The sequence below is a fragment of the Parasteatoda tepidariorum genome, chromosome 5 (genome assembly GCF_982258835.1).
Source record: "Parasteatoda tepidariorum strain Cologne lab strain chromosome 5, Ptep-v5.0, whole genome shotgun sequence".
Taxonomy (NCBI): Eukaryota; Metazoa; Arthropoda; class Arachnida; order Araneae; family Theridiidae; genus Parasteatoda; species Parasteatoda tepidariorum.
The window spans coordinates 107089074-107106957 of record NC_141759.1 but is presented as its reverse complement, the minus strand read 5'-3'; the positions used below and the strand labels follow the sequence as shown (position 1 = coordinate 107106957).

The window sequence follows — 17884 nt, the reverse complement described above, 5'->3', positions numbered from 1 at the left end:
AAAGAAAAGCAAAACTTTTTATTCCCCAAAGGAAAAATACTTCTGCAAGAACTCAGTAACGTTCTGCAACAATGTCGCCACAATTCTGGCTCACTACACTGCTTCATTCAAAAAACAGCACAAAGAAAAAGTAACGACTAATTTTAGTTTTGTACTGCTACTTATAGCGTGCTACATCTCACTACTGGTTTATAGGTATATAATGGAATAAATTAGAGAGGTTCAACTCTTCTCACTTTGCCTATTAAGTCATGGCAGAAGAATAAAAGTTTTTCCTATTTTCATGCCCGTTTCGCATTAATCCTATAAAATATTATATAAATTGTCACAAGAATTGTGGTAGTAAGTAATATGATTATATAACAAATATTATCTCATAAGTAATTTTTCAGCTTTAAAACATGGCTATTTCATTAATGACAAATGTAACAAAGAAAAAAGCACTTTTACACAAATACTTTTCAGCAGTAAATACAAGACATAAGATAAAATCGATAACAAATTAAAATGTTTTTAATACTGCTTTATGGGAGAAAAAAGCATCAAATATAAGGCTACATAATAATTTATAGCAATTTTTAAAGTATAATTCATACATCATATCATTAATAGATCTTCTGAAAGTGTATCCTTTGTAAAATGTTTGAATTGAATAGCATTAAAGTACTCTATACAGACACAATGAATATAAATAAAAAACAAAGCTGAGCATAGTAACTCAAAATGAATTGACAAACACTTAAAACTTAAAAAAAACTAATAAAGGAATTAATTTACTAATAAAAAAACTTTTTAAAATCTAAATTGCGTGAACCTGACTGTAATCTTTATCGATCTATGAAATTACAATTTTATTTGAATAGTTTTGACACATTTTAAAAGTTTCAGGTTAAAAATTTCAGCATTAAGGTTATTTTTACTCAGAAATATATAAATAAAAAATAAAATATTAGATAAAATTAAAAAAGAGCAGAATATCCAGTCTCATGGCAGAATAACATGGTTGGCTATTTTAAACATTAGGCCAAAAATTAAATACAATTAAAGCTTTTGATTCTTGCTTTTAATTTATTTTGCTTTATGTGCAAACATGAAAAATAGTAAATTAATATCATAAAAGTAGACTATTTAAGAAGGTAAAAAATACCTATGTTCTAGGCAAAACATCAGGATCAGCTTCGATTCGGGCAATAATTTCACACATGATAATACCAAAAGAAAATACATCAGCCTAAAATAAAATGCCTTTTAAAATCTAATTTATACTTTCATTTATTAAACAAAAAAGATGGTTCACTGTTATCTTTTATGTAAGAGACAAATTTGAAATGGAAAATTTAAAAATAAAATTACATCTTTCTTCTTCACAACTACTAATGAAACAAAATTTTCTTAGAATATTTAACGAAATTATGTAATTAGAAAATTTTGTTACCATTTTTCAAAAGAAGTTTAATTTTTATTTTAAAGCAAAACAGTAATAGTAATGTCAGTTTATTATCATAATAATAATATGGACTACATTTTATTTATTAACACACTAAACTTTATTGTTATTCACAGGCAAACCACCAGGCCATCTAGCTTTCACAGGCTATAAATGTCGCTAAAACCACACACACGCATTGGCGACACATCTGTCACCTAGAAATATGTTAGGAATTTGCAGAATAGTAACGAAAAATAGAATTTTGCATTCATTTCCATGTATTTAAAAAAAAACTTTGCTGCACAAATTTTATTGTTCAATGTGTAATATGGAATTTAAAATGTGTGGTTTTCAAATGGAATAAGTACAAAGTAATATCTGGTACAAATTTTTTAAAATTTAAATGATGAAAACATGTTATTTTACATGTTGTGCTGTGCTTTGCATTCATGTACTGACCTTGACATTTTTTTCATGAATTATTAATAAATAAAATAAAATTTTTTGCTCTTTTAGAATTGACTTTAAAATTTTATGATTTAGTTATTCAAAACTTTATAGTTTTTAATCTAGTATTCTGTTAGGTCTTACTTTCTCTATTTTGTTCATTTACTTATTTGATCTCAGCATTTTAACGGCTAAGTTGAATCTATTTTTAGCTTCCTTATACTTAATTTTAATAAATACTTACCTTCAATCATTATGGGCTAATGAATCTAATTAGTTTTGGGGTGTTATAGATGGCAATAATTTCTGATGTGTGAATTGTACAGATTGACTTTTTTCTCAAGTTTGTCCAACATTAAAATTTTTTAAAAAACTTAATGAATACCTAGGTGGTTCTATTGGGCCATTAAATTTTCATTGCTGGTGTGAACCCTAAATATCTGGGAAACTTCTTATTAACTACCATACCACATAATTACCTTTTATTCATGACAGGTTTAACACGCACATTGCTGCATAAACAATCAAGTTGTTCAATTTATTACCAAGATGTAGCTCCCAGCAGAACTCCAACCCATGCCAACAAAACACTTTGCTGTCTTAACCTTTTTTTTTCTTTTTAAACAGGTAAGTAAAGGCACAGAGAAGCACTTAAAATAGAATTTTGTAAATAGGCTCATCTATAAATTTTATTTTTTCACATTGTAAAGCTGAAGAGCTTGGGAGAATATAGTAAGTCCAATTAGAGTTTTTGGAAGAATGCAACTAGAGTGATTTCTGAATAGACAGGCAACACGATATTTAAGTGAATTGTGCTATTATTTAAAAGAAATTTCAGAAATTCTGGAAACAATACTAAAGAACAGTTACATAGAAAAATATCTTTAGAAAAAGTGAGACTTTTCACTATACTGTCTTAAATCCTTTAATTGATTATGCTCATGCCATAGTTTTTGAAATAGAAAAAAAAACTGTATATAATTACACATTATTACCTCTCCATTTGAATATTTTAACTTTTCTTTGACACTTGAACATATGATTCAGTAACTGATAAGGATTACAACAATTTGAAAACTAAGCATCATAAAAAGTTATAATTAATCATAGCTCAAGAACAAATACACTATTTTTTAAAATTGTTACTTACGTTGATCTGAAAAAATCCTGACATAATTCAACAGAAAAAGTCTCAAAATAAGGACAAAAGAAGTTGAAATACTAGCATGTATAATTTAAATTTAGACTTTGTTAAAAAGATATTCACACTTTTATTAAAAATATATATATACATATTAAGCTTATATAGAATTATTAAAATGCTTTTAAAACTGTTATATATTTTTGAGACTTGCTAATTTTGATTGTAATTAAACAAATTCTACAAAAAAATTCTAATTAAAAAAAAGAGAAAAATCAGATCTTTTTTCCTTTATAGACACAGCGGTTATGCTGTAACACTTATTGCGTAACATAGAAGTTTGTGTCACAAATGTGCAAACCCTTTAACAATTACAGAATTTTCATAGTTACAGAAAATATTTTTAATGGTAGCAAATGTAAAGTATTAATATTTTAACTAACTAAATTTAAAATAAAATTGTTCAACACTACATGCAAATGATTTAAATTGATGTATGAAAAGTCTGATACACAAAAGCTCATAAGTTGGGATTAACATTTAACAAAAATTCTATTTCTTTTAAAATTTCTGCTTCAGTTTACTACCACTAGGATAAATATAGCATTCATGATCACCAAGAACACTACAGGATAAAAGCGGACTTCTAAAATGACTATCCTTCCTTCATCTTTTTAAATTTTAATAATACAACAGAGCATTTTTTTCAGGGGACCGAAGTAAATTGATGTATAACAGAAAATCAAAGAATTTAAATTTAATATTTCATACGAACACTAATTTTGGCAATGCAATAGCCATTGTTAAGATGACATTTAATGTTATCGATGTTGAAAAAAAAATAGAAATAAGTTTAAAATAATCATACCATTACTTAATAATAAACCCCCTCCAATAAAAGGCCAAGAGGAAGGCCCAAAAAGAGATGGAAAGAATGTGTGGATGAGGATTTTGCCATCCTAAAACCTAAAAATAAAGAACTGGAAATCAATTACTGGGAGAAGGGCAGAATGGGAAAAGTTTCTGAGGAAGGCCCAGGCTCACAAAGGGCTGTCATGCCAATGCTGGTGATGACTAATAATTTGAGCACACAAAAATATACAATTCTTTCCATACACATAGGCAATTAAGAAGAAAAAAAATTGAAGGGGGAAAAATTGTATTTTAGAGTTGAGGAAGCCTTGAGAGTTTCTGAAATCCATGGCAAATATTCAGAGATTACAAAGAAAAAAAAAACAAAGTTCAGAAAAAAAAACATACAATCAATATTTTATGTTTTTCAGTCATATAAACAAATTATTTTAACATAGCATATATTAAGAATAAACTGGGTCTGCAAATAAATTATGAATAAATGTGATACAGATAAAATGTGCTTTACTGTAACAATAAAAAAAACTAAAATTATCGTCATCTGTTGGCACTTTCATCAGAGGAATCTACCAATCAAAAAGTGCTAACATCATATATGGTAAACCAGAAATTCAAACGGAATTGAAAAATAGATATTTATCCATTAGCTGGGTACCTTATCAAAATGGTTACAAGTTTTTTAGCATTAAGAAGGACAGTTACAACTAATCTGATTTATCTTAAGCTAATTAAAAATTAACTTTAAACAGTTAGTCTTTTCAAAGTTTTGAAAAGCTATTTAAATTAAGATGGACTAGCAATTGTATAAAAGGTGGAGACAAGAATTCAATTTTTTCAAAAGAATAATCTATTGCTGAAGTCCTAATGAAATTTGGCTATTTTGTTTCGTACCCAGTTAACAGATTAATACAGAAAATATATTAAAATAATGTTCTATAAACATTGAAATATATACAGGCTCGTGGGCAGTTACTGTTTACCTTCAATCTGGTATTTTCTCTGCTAAGCCAAAATCATCAACAACTGCAGTCATCTCATCTTCATTCATTTGGATGAGGACATTCTGTAGAAAAATGTATCACTATTTACAAATCAAATACAATAATAATATAAGTCAAAACTTTCAAATTTTCTTTACAAATAAAATGCATATTAAAATTAAAATAATAACAAATTTTTATGTCTCATATATTAAAAATGCACAGCAAAATTAGAACATTATAGTAACTTATGAAGATAAAAGATTTCAAATGTTTAAAGTAAAAAAATTTTAATTTGAAAGAATTACAGTTGCACGCAGAACGATATGTCAAATTAAAGCCATAATTTGCAATGAGAGAAACATAAAGAGCTATATTAGAGACTATAGATTTTGGGATCATACGAAAAGATTTAATTCATTTTAAATGTTTACATGTCATTACCTTTTTCTATACTTATTAAGAGAAGAATAAAGAGGATTTCTGTATAATTCTTTAACTTTCAGAAAAAGAAAAATTTAGCCTTAGCCTAAAACCTTTTAACTAAACTGAACTTGTGCCGGGCACAGTTTAAGCTCAATTCATCTTAGACTCTTTGATGCAGGAGGGACGCCAGTATCCCTTTCATATATATATTCTAATTACAAACCCACTAATTACAAATACATATATTTCGTTATTTTTCAACTATGAAAATCAGTAATAGTTACGAAAACAAATTGTTAGAAGATTATCACAATTATATTTACACTAAAATATAAAATCCAAAAAAAGTAGTTTGAATTTCTTTTTAATCATATGAAAATTAAAATTAAAGAAATTTCAATAATAAATAACTTCCTCTTAAATATAAATAATTGCAATTAAGTGCAAACTTGAAAAATTATTGTTCGGAAGTGAGCAGTGTTTGGAAGATTTAATCTTTAACACAAGAAAAGATACAGCTGTATATCATAACCATGAATTATTAAAGCGCTAAATATAATATTTTTCACTCATTTTGACCTAAATTAATACCACATAATAAAAAATATGTTTAATAAAAATTGTGTGTCAAAGAGTTAAATGTCCTAGTAGTTCAATTAAGATTTACAAGTATTAAAAATTCAAATCTTCTAAAAAAATATTGTTCAAGCATTTTAGGTATAATTCCTAAAAAAAAAAAAAATAAATAAAACTTAAGGAGCGAAAAAAAGGGGAAAAAAAAGAAAAACATAGTGCCCCAAAGCATGGCTCAAATTTAAACTAAAAAACTATTTTAGATAAATTTAAAATGTTCATTTTGTTTAAATTCATAACAGATAAAAAATAACTGATTATGATTTAATAATTTTACAGCCAACATGTTCTTATAACCAGTAGGTAAAATTATAGAAAAGAAGATAAAACTCTAAATAAAATAATAAATTTCAGTTCTTATCCTTACAATACACATTTATTTCTCCATAATTATCACTATATTATGAGATGTAAAAATAGCTTTAATAGCTGATAATCTCTTACCAGTGAACACACTAATATACAAGTAAATAAAATAAAAATACTAATCAAACAAATCTGATGCCAGCAACTCAACAATAAACACAGAATGAAAAGAAAGATGAGGTTAAATCATCACAGATGTTTCATAACTTTGAAGTAAGATCTCTATGAAAAACAACACGTGAATGCAAGTAACATATGCCATGAGCTATACCTAATGACAGTTTAATTCTTGTCTCCCATGACAACTCAATATGCTTGTTCTGTAAAAGCTGTTCCAAGTTTTAGCCATTAATGTACTAGAAAAAATTTAGAATATGAATCATCAAAAGTTTTGGTTACGAAATCAATTATATATATATATATATATATATATATATATATATATATATATATATATATATATATATATATATATATATATAACAATCAAAAACTAATTTAGCGCTAATAAGAACACAAAAGTCAACAGTTACAACATTATCAAAATTCTTAAACACATTGTAAAAAATTGCTTCATTAAATATCATATTTTCATAATAAATTGCAAATCGAAAAGAAAAAAAAACATATTTCAACATAAGATATCCATAAAAAAAAGGAAATCCAAGAAAAGGAAAATCCATAAAATAAGAAAAAAACTTTCATCAACATTTCTTAAGTTTCACTTTAAAACACATTTAATATTGTATCAACTTTTTCCTTGATTTATTTTGTCAAAATTTTGATTACAAAAAATCACCTCAAATCTAAGATTTTGCCAAAACATTAAAAATTTTTTAATATGACTGTTGTACACAAATTCATATATGTAAGAAATGTACATATTTGTGAAAATACTTAAAGTATACTGATATAAAAAAGTAAATATATGTTATGCAATAGCTGAATGTATGTATCTATAATAGATAAAATGCGTACACCAATAAAAATATGCAAGATAAGATCATTCTCCCTATGACAAAACTCTCCACCACTAATGTCTTTCTGCAAGATACTTTTAATAATTAACAAACATATATCTTACTAATTTAAAATAACAAAAGCGCTGCATTTACAAAAGGAAAAAATAAGAAAAAATATGCATAATTTTTTTTAATTGAACATATAATAATTTTTTACTATCAAATCTGAGAAACTACACAAAGGAAGGTGCGAGTAATAAATACCATAACAGGTTTAAGTAGAGGTTGAAATTTGCAGGGTTCTTTCAAATAATCACATTTCAACTCCGTTCAGATTTCTTTTGCAATCAAATCAGTTTTGCTGTTTATTGCAAAAATTAAAAGAAAGAAAAATTAAAAAAAGAAAGATTACTAAAATGCCTTAAGTTCCAGAGACTCATACTTTTCTGCGATGTGAATTGTGTAGTTAATCACACTTTTGGGGGACTGCTGATTTTAATATAGATTTTTTAAAATTTAAAATACAATGAAAAATTAATAAAAATACTGTGAATGGAATTTCAAATTTTTTTATCATAACACAACTAACTTTATGAACAGAATTAAAAACAAAATTTTAAGAGATACAAATTTAAACAATCAAAAAAAAATATTTTTAAGAAGAAAAATATTGGTTTTTTTTTTTTTCTTTCCTTAAAGAAAAACTATTATTTGAACTGAAGTATATTATGAAATAATTAAAAGATACATTGAAAGTTTTTTTTTTACAGGTCAAAGTTATATTTATTAACTTCTAATCAACACAGTAAAAACACATATTAAAAAAAATAACTTCACACTAACTTAATTATTGAATGTATTAAATAAACTTTACAGTTAGATAAAATAAAGTAGTGAATTAATCTTTAATATAAAGTAAAATGATTAGCTTCAGTTAAGGCAAGTTTTAAAAAAAAAAATATACATAAAATATGAAATTTTTTTAAAAAAATATTTAAAACACAAAAACAGATAATATTCTTAACAGCACTTTTAATCTAATAAATATTCAGATTACTAAATATATTTGCAGCAGGTAATGTGTATTTCACATTAATTACGTTGAATACAAAACATATTCTAATTCTGCAATATTAGGAGAAAAAATTTATCACAGAATTAAAAACTTAGAAAAAATCATTTATAGAATAGAAAAGCAAATTTACCTTTTAGAAAAAAAGACTCAGAAACAAAAAGGTGGTGGAATTTTAGTTGAATCATTCTGAAATCCTTTCGTTTTACATCCTACATCTTCATCACACTGAAAAACGGAAATATTTCTGATTAATTTATTTCAATTAAAATTAAATTACTTAAAAACAAGTATTAGTTTCAGAAATCAAAAGAATAAATAGGTATTTTTAGTATCAAGTACTTTTAACCCTTTCTTAAAGATAAAGAAAATCTGACACATTTTTATATTTACATTCAAACCCCGCTATAGTGAACATGGTTTATAGTGAACTCCCGGATATAGTGAACGAAATATTCTGTCCCGTGCCTTGCTATACACGTATAATGTTATTTTTCGTGGATATAGTGAACCAAAAAAGTGAGGAAGTTGGATATAATTAACTTTTTTCGGTCTTCGACTGATTTTTTTTCCTCATTTTTTTGGAATAATTTTGAAATTTCTACAAAATAAATACATATACCTATTTTTAAGACCATCTATAGAGGGGAATGTAGCGATAAGCATTTTTTCTTGTTTGCTTCTTTTATCTCACTTTCCGATCCCTAAATAAACCAGGCAGATATTTCTAACTCAGGCAGATGATGCACCTGTAAGGTGTCAGTGGTATCAATATGCATTTTCTGTCAGAGGGAATGAGTAATTATTCATTATTGGTCAAAGGGTTGGACACTGATCTATGTAGATAAGGCTCTTATTTCATCTCCTTTTTGCTCTCAGTTCAGTTAAAAAAAGGCCTGCAGACAAGTGTCTCAAATTTAACTATGGCGAGCAGTAAACGTAAAGGGTTCTCCATTGATGATAAAATGGGCATAATCAAAATAATTGAAAATGGATGTAATCAAGCTGATATTTGTAGAGAATATAAACTATCCAAATCTACAGTTTATAATATATGAAATAAAAAAGGCAATTAACAATTTCTGCTCATGAAAAAAATTTAGGTGATAGAAAAAAGTTGAGAAAAGCAGATCACAAGGATGTTGAAGAAGCATTACTGAAGTGGTTCAGCATTCGAAGAGGCCACAATCTTCCAGTATCTGGACATATGTTGACGAATTCGCTGTGTTAGTATTATCTCTTGTAATGCCAATAAAGTAAAAAATGATTGCACCAAGGTTCAAAACCATATTTTTTTTGATATGCTAAAAAAACTGAACATGGCAATTTTCGAGCTTGGAAATCTTATTGAAAGTTTAATAGTAAGGAAGAAGAAGCCTATACTCAAACCTTCAACATGTTGAGCTTATCAAAACAAGAAATAACTTTTTATTGATATACTGACAATACTTTTTAGACAAACCCTGTCTATTCATTATAAAACTGTTTATAAACATATGAAGGCAATTCATATTTATAAGCTAAATGAAACACCACCACCTAAGCTTTAGAATTTAATTAACAATACATAAATTTTAATACATTTAAGATACATGAATATGTGACAGAATTAAAATTTACAAAGAACTTTGTTTTTTTATTATTATTATCTTAGATTTTACAGTTTTGGTTCCTTGACAAACAATCTGCATTTATCCCACAATTCTGTTAAAAAAAGCTAATTTCTTTTATGGGGATGATTGTATTGTGTTATTAACTGACATAAATAAGAATTACTACCCCAAAAAATATAACAGGGTGCGTAGCCAAATTATTCAACAAAAAATAAGCAACCGTTTTCATATGCTACAGACTGACAATACGCCAAAATAGATAGCAGTTGAATTAATTGTGAAAACGTTGAATAGAACAATGCGAAATGTGTCTTCATTCATGCGATTAAAATACATCAATTGGCATTATTAAATTAAATCAAATATATAAAATGATTATAATAATTTTGCTTTTGATGATTGAGTGAAGGATTAATAAAAGGGAAATGCTTCTAAATCAATTAATTTTCATTATCGCAAATAACAGTGCATGTCTAAAAAGTTGGATTTTATTTGTGCCCTCTGTTACAAGTACTTTTAATTAACTTGCAATTTAATTTTGAGTCTCTTTTATTATTTTATGCCAAAGCTTATTTAAATGCAATTTGTATAAACAGCAAACATATATCAAGACTTGTTTAACCCAAAAGAGACTTAAAATAGTTGTTTTCAACAATGTTTTCTAATATTAACTAATTTAATCTTTTTAAGACTTTTAATTTAATCTTTCTAACTGACAAATAGTATCCTAATCTTTAACATTCATTATCAAATTGAGCTTGAAATATATAACTATGATTTTATTTTTTCAATGATTAGTTTTTGAATACTTAAATAATAGTTTTACCCATCTTTGAAACCCATCGTTTTACATCGTACTTTGAAACCCATCGTTAACACCTAACTATTTTAAATAATGTTAAATATCATTAAAACAATTTATTAGATGCTTTCGTCAGTGAAAAAATCTGATTCAAATGTAACAAATCTTTTTTGGTTTTTTAATCATGAATTTTGCCAAACCGAGATTTAATTTACCAAATTTTCATTTTATTTAATGCTGCATTATGTTAATAAGCAAATTGCAGGTCGCAGTAGGCAAAAAAAGAAACCATGACATGTTTTGAAACAATATACATATATCAGTTTACTTTTTTAAAAAAGCGAACAAGATAAAAAAAAAGTATAGTTTTCTCAACTTAAGTACAATAAGGGTCAATTTTAACCACAAAGAAAAATACTTTTATTATATACAGAGTTTCGTTATTCTAAATAAAAAGTTTCAAAAAATTTTCCAGTTGAATTTTTTTAATAAACATGTTATAAAAGATCAATAATTTAAAAGTTTTATTGGTACTGTGGCATTAAAAAATAATAAGTATCAATTATTTAATATTCCTTCATACCAATATTTATTTAAAATTAGCAACTAAGGCCATGATTTCTTTAATAAATCATTTTGAAGTGGGGTTGCAGTAACTTTGAAGCAAAATCACAGTAAATATGCACATTTGTTTTCAAAAGTAATTTTCTGCATGAACTAAAATACAACAAAAAATATTAAATTGAAAATACAAATCTTTCTATTATTCAAACTGATTACTTTAGAAACTGTATTAGTATTCATAGAAAATGGGATGTTCTTAAGTACAAATAACAAGACAAAAAGCTAAAAATAACGATAAAACATTTTTTTAGTCAGGAATTCAGAAATCTCAGAACTACAGTCTTTGATATTATGAAACTTTATCATGTATTAAACTTTATCATGTTAAAATTAATGGAAATAGTTTATACTTTATTTATTATCTAACTATAATATTAAACAATTATTATTAAGACTTATTTTTACTACTTTACATGTATTCCATGTCATTTTTGTACCTTTTCATAAATTCATTATTATAAAATATTTTTTTAAATTATTATAAACATAAAAAATATATATGATATATTGCAATTTAAAATATATTCAAACTTGTACTGATTCAATGAGAAAAAGAAATGGTTCATAAAATTTAATTAAATACTAATAATATAAATTTTATACAGCTGATAATGATGCTAATTAAATAGTACTTAAAAATATAGCATTTTACTTTACAGAAAAGCAAGGGGGAGGAGGAAATCATTCTTTAACTTATTATAATGTTGCATTTATTTGTCTGCTAAATGAAGTTGTAAAATAACATTTTTAAAAGCATACTCAAATTATTCAGCTCGTCTTTTGCCCTTTTTTTTTTTTTTTTTGTTAGCATATTTAAGGTAGATATTTTTGAATTGTTCATTGAAAACATTAATTAATATTTATTGGAATAGTTAAGTGCTATGAAATATATTGGACTGGTTCCCGTAATTTCAATTACAGGCTTAAGACATTGTTCCACAGTTAAAAAAAAAAAAAAACATAGTTTGAACCAAGAAAAACATGTTCTATTTTTGATCAAGCTACCTGAAATAATAATTCCCTTTTTTGCATGCGACTTCAGAGTTTATCAGGATTTTTTAGCAAGATGTTCCCTAATTCTTATAAGAGAGCATTTTGACTTTGCGTCACTTGGCATATTTGAATTCGCAATGTATCTTTCTAAATTTAAGAGGAAAAAATCTAAATATCTTGACATATCTAAATATTTAAATTACATCAATTATGATTAAGAATAATGAAGTATCAGAAATATAAATATGACTGGAAAAAAAACACAAGACTAAAGGAATTTACTATGCAACAGTCAAAAAAAAATTATAAGTACAAAGTTTTTGCAAAAGAAATACTAAAAATATGTACATAATCTGTATATTATCAATGTTAAATCTTATTTAATCAATGTAAGAACATTTTCCAAAAACACAATAAGCAAATAAACCCCAATACATAGCATAGATTAAAATATTAACTATGAGAAAGATAAGAACCAATAATATAAGGAAACTTAATTGAGCATTACTTAATTAAAAAAATAAATAAATAAAACATGTTTAACTCTAAATATTGTATTATCCCGAAAAAAAATTTAAGAAATGCATGAAAAATCCATATTTAATTAAATTTAATCCACAGAAGAGAAGGAAAAAATTACTATAAAATTGCAACATGAGAAAAGATTTTCTATTAAAAAAATATCATTAATAAGAGTAATAAATAGATAGAAAAATATAAATTATGATGGCAAAATTGTAAAAAAACTTATTTAATATGATAGAACTTACACAAATATAAGTCAATTAAAGATCTTCATTTCATTGAAGTTAAGCTAAATTATATTAAACTAAATAAAACCAAATTATAATAAACTAAAGATTTAATATAATAAACTGAAGATTTATTATAAAAGACTAAAATCACCAAATTAACTAATATAAAACAAAATTAGTCATTAAAAATTGCAATATATTTTATACCTAATTAAAAGTAAAAAATAAAATGATAAAATGTAAGGAAAATTTATTAATTAAATTAAATAAAAACAAAGCCTAAAATTTACCAATTGGAAATGATAGTTAAAAAAAAAACTAAATATAACATAAATATTACAATCCCATACAAGGTAGGATATAATAGAATCAACTGAATTTTAAAAAAAAAAAAAACTTCTTTAAAAATTTATGAATAGGTATTAATTTATTGAGAATGAATTTCATGATGAATAAAGAAAAAAACTAAAACTGTAGGAGAATCTGAAATGTATCACTTGTAAAAAGAAAATGCTGCAATCTGCCTTATAACATAATTGTCTGCTTTTAGTAATTGTACGCTTATTTATATTAATTGTACGCTTATAATATATGAAGAATCTTTCACTTTTATCTCTTTATAAAATTAAATGATTTTTAACAAAACCAGAGGTGATTCCACATCAGGCAAAACTTGCAAATGATACTGCCCCTATCAGGAATCGAAATTTAGTTAGCTAAAAAAGATATCAAATAAACATAGCAGCTGACAAAAACCGTTTTGTTCTTAAAGTCTCATATGAAATTATAAAGCAATTTGTCATAAAATATCAAAAACAAAAATTGAGAAACAAAAATGGATGAAAGTAAAACCTAACACATAGATACTCTAAGGGGAGAAATTGACAGTTCCTTAACAACACTCCAGAATTTAACTGACAACACTCCAGAAACATGTAAGAATAATAGAAAAATCTTATAGGATACACCTAATGGTAATGAAATCTAAATCACAAATTAGCAATTTTAAAAACTGTAAAAAATGCTAAATTAGAAATCCAGTAAATTATTAGGGAACATCATCAAGTTTTCTCCTTTTTTGATTTACATGATTTCAAATAAGGCACAATTTTTTAAAACACAGTTTTATGTAGATTTGTTCAAAAAGTTTTTTTTAGAATGAAGATGAATGCTTTTAGGAAAAGGAATGTTTTTCTGTCCTGTCACAATAAGAAGTTAACATTGATTCTGAAAATTTAACTTATAAATTACGACTTTTTCTGTGAGATTAAAATTTAAATCAGATTAGGCCGATTGCCGAACCAAGAACAAAGAATACCTAAAAAAAGAATGGATGTGTAATTTATTTGTTCAAAAAGTTGACATAATAACAGATATATAAATAGATTACATAACAAGAGAGAATGTATAAACAGCAGAGATAATAAAAAGCAAATCTGCCTTCATCCACATCCTGTAAACTCTGTCATAAAAGGTTTATTTCTTTTATGTAGTTAATTTTTATTGTATTGTGTTATTAACAATACACTGACATATTTAAGAATTACTATCCATAAAAATATATGTATAATAAGTATAAATAAAAAAAAATGGAAATAATGCAAAAAATAATTGCTAACATTTTTAAAAAAAATATAGTACAGTAAAAATCCAAAGCTGGCTACTCAACCAGTTCAATTCAATATATTATGTTTAATTTCTTTATCTCTAAAATCTCAGGCTCCACCTTAAGATTTTGATAGTTTCACTCAGTATTCACAACTTTGTTTCTTAAAGAATCTATACATAAAGACTTACTACCTGAAGGTTTTAATCCAGTTTGGCCCATGATATAAAATAATAAAACTTTGCAAATGGAGCAGATGATTTAAATCAAATTATTAAAATTTTCAATTTAAACTGTGAGTTAAATTACTTCAATTAAAAAACATCAATTCGAATCATTAAACGATATTAAATATATAAAATGATTATAATAATTTTGCTTTTAATGGTTATGTAAAGAGTTAATAAAAATAAATTTTTTCTAAATCAATTAATTTTCATTAAAAAAAAATTTTTTTTTCACTTAATATTTTAAATTTTCATCAAAACTTTTTTTTTATGAACCTGCTACAATCTATATTTTTTGCAGAAGGCAAAGTGTTCAAAGTTCAAACGCTTTTAATTCAAAAATATTGTGCATTTAATGATCTAGAAACATTACAGAAAAATAAACATAGCTTAAGACAGACTTGTTTATAAATTTTAACAATATTAAATAAAGATTACATTGGGGAACAAATTCTTTGTTACGCTTATACAAAAACTTGATCTTGCCTAACTCAGGGGTGGAAATTTCAAACCAGAAATTAGTTTTGTTCTTCAATCTATACCCAGTAAGCACACACCTCACGGCAAACGTAAGGCCGTAAGCTGGCATTCTAGGTAGGATAACGGCAAAAGGCAAGTACAATAGGGTCCTTTATCGTTTGTTTTGAGGCATTTCAGGAAGAGGCGGAATAACTCCTCACTTATACAGGCCCGAAAAATAAAACCGCTGTTTGGCCTCTTACACTAAATTAGTTACAGGACCTTTATTGTATACCGCTGTTTGGCCTCTTACACTTAATTAGTTACAGGACCTTTACTGTATACCGTTAATTAAATGTAATGTTACAATTGATTAATAATGAATAGATGCAGAGTTGGTAAAAAATGTGCTTTTAACTCAAAACTTTGAAAAAAAAATCAGGAGAGAAAGGAAAAAAATTCATAAAACATTAACCGTATTTTTTGAGAGGAAAAAAACAGTTTTTATTATTCTTTGAAAACTGCTAATTTTTTAAATAGAATATTAAAAACTAGAATTTTATTATTTTATTATAATCTAAATATACTTTCTGTGGCATTACCTATTATATTTTTAAAAAAAGTAATTTTAATAAAAAAATAATCATTTTAAATTTGATTACAATTTTTAAATAAATATATATAATTATTTTTTTTTTTTAATTTTTTCTTTTTGAAATCATTTTCTGAAGTATAATTTTTACATATTCCCTTAAAAATAAGAATAAATATTAATACTTATAACTAGAACAATGAAATTAACCAAATGAAATTAACATGAATTTTTTTCAGACTATGATTCTTTTTTTAAACATTCTTTAAAACAAAAATGAATTGGTAAGTTCAAAATTCATGTAAATAAAAAAATCCATTTATAGAAAATAAATAGAAAAAAATATTGTAAATTGCTTATATCCTCCTTGAAATTATAAATATCTTGAATTTAGAGCAAGGATTTTTAATGAAATATGCTTTTTTATTACATTAATTTACTAACTTTTATTACAATTTAAGTATTTTGTAATAATGAATGTATACCATTTAAAAAAGTAAACTTTTCATTTATATAAACTGCTTATTATTTTTATTTTTATTTTAATGTTCATTTTAAACTTAATATCTTAGTTTAATCACTTACTTCTTAAAAACTGGATTCAAAATAGTTTAAATGGTCTTAGGAATTTTGAATTTTAAAAAAATCGTGTTTAAATTTTCTGATTGGTTATAGCAAACGTCTAGTCCAATAAAGTAAGTAACTTTTTTTTCCGTAAACTTTTAAGCAATACTTGAAGGTAATAATTGCTTAGGAAATTTTATTCTTCAAAATATGTTTTTAAATAATAAAAATACATTTGGATATTTTTATTAATTAAACTTCAAAATATTAAGCAAATAATTTTTTCTCTAAGCTTATAATACAGAATATAGATAAAAATAAAAATTATACTTTCAAAATGTTAATTATATTTATTTTTTACTCGCATAACAAAAATATTTTTTCATGCAGTATTATATTTATTTTTAAAATAGTTTATATACATTAAGGAAAAAAAAACTGTTTTGAATGCAATACACAGATGGCGCTGTTTTTTTATTTTTTACTTTAGACGTGTTTTCGATTCCTGCCGATAGATGGCAGAAAATATAAAGTGTCGGGTCTTGTAGGGTTGCCTTTCTTTTAATTTTGATAGAATTTCGCCAATTTGCACAAAATGACAGTCGGTACGGCTTCTGTCCTGGCTGAGGCATAACCCCCCGCGGACTCTGCGGAAACCATATCCCTCCCCCACCCAAGGACAACCCTCCAACAAAAGTTTCTGCTTACTAAAAAAAAGCAAATCTATCATTCATGTGTGGCAAGAGTCTGCACTATTTATTCTAGCATAAAATGTGACATAAATAAAAAAATGTTCTACTGCATATTGCCTTTACCAATTAAATAGCGGAATAGTTATTTAAAACCAGAATTGCTTTATTGAGTTTTATTTTAAAACTCAATTCTTTTAATAGCAAATTAGACAAAATTAAACATTAAATTTCTCTGTTTCAATCTTTCTTTACACTTACATCCATCACATACTTCAATTCAAGTGTTAATCAAAATAGATTCGTATTTAAAGCTGGAAAAAATACAAAAGTTATAGCATGATTTAAAAAAAGTTACCGATTTTTTCTTCTATGAAGTCGATATAAGATTTAAATAAAAATGCATTGTGTGAAAAATTACTCATTCTCCAATAATGTTCCCTAGTTGTAGAAAAATGAAAGAAACATGACAATACAAAATAATAAACGCACATTTATCCATTTTCAAACGTCATTTGCAAAATGTTTCCTATACATGAGTTAAAAACATTATTTTTTCTCACAAGGGGTTTTGGGGTTAACAAATTTTAAAATTGTGCTGTGTTTTAAATCTTAGGAAACAATGGCAGAA

General features: G+C 25.3%; 1 long non-coding RNA gene across 1 annotated transcript in view; it reads right to left on the bottom strand.

Moving 5' to 3' along the window:
• Positions 1-905: 905 nt before the first annotated feature.
• Positions 906-17884, bottom strand: part of LOC147809953 (uncharacterized) — a 33857-nt gene continuing 16878 nt past the window's right edge. Inside the window, exons 2-4 of the long non-coding RNA XR_015433943.1 lie at positions 8463-8557; positions 4871-6651; positions 906-1231 (exon numbers count right to left, since the gene is read on the bottom strand). This is a non-coding gene — a long non-coding RNA (uncharacterized LOC147809953). The remainder of the gene's footprint in view (positions 1232-4870; positions 6652-8462; positions 8558-17884) is intronic.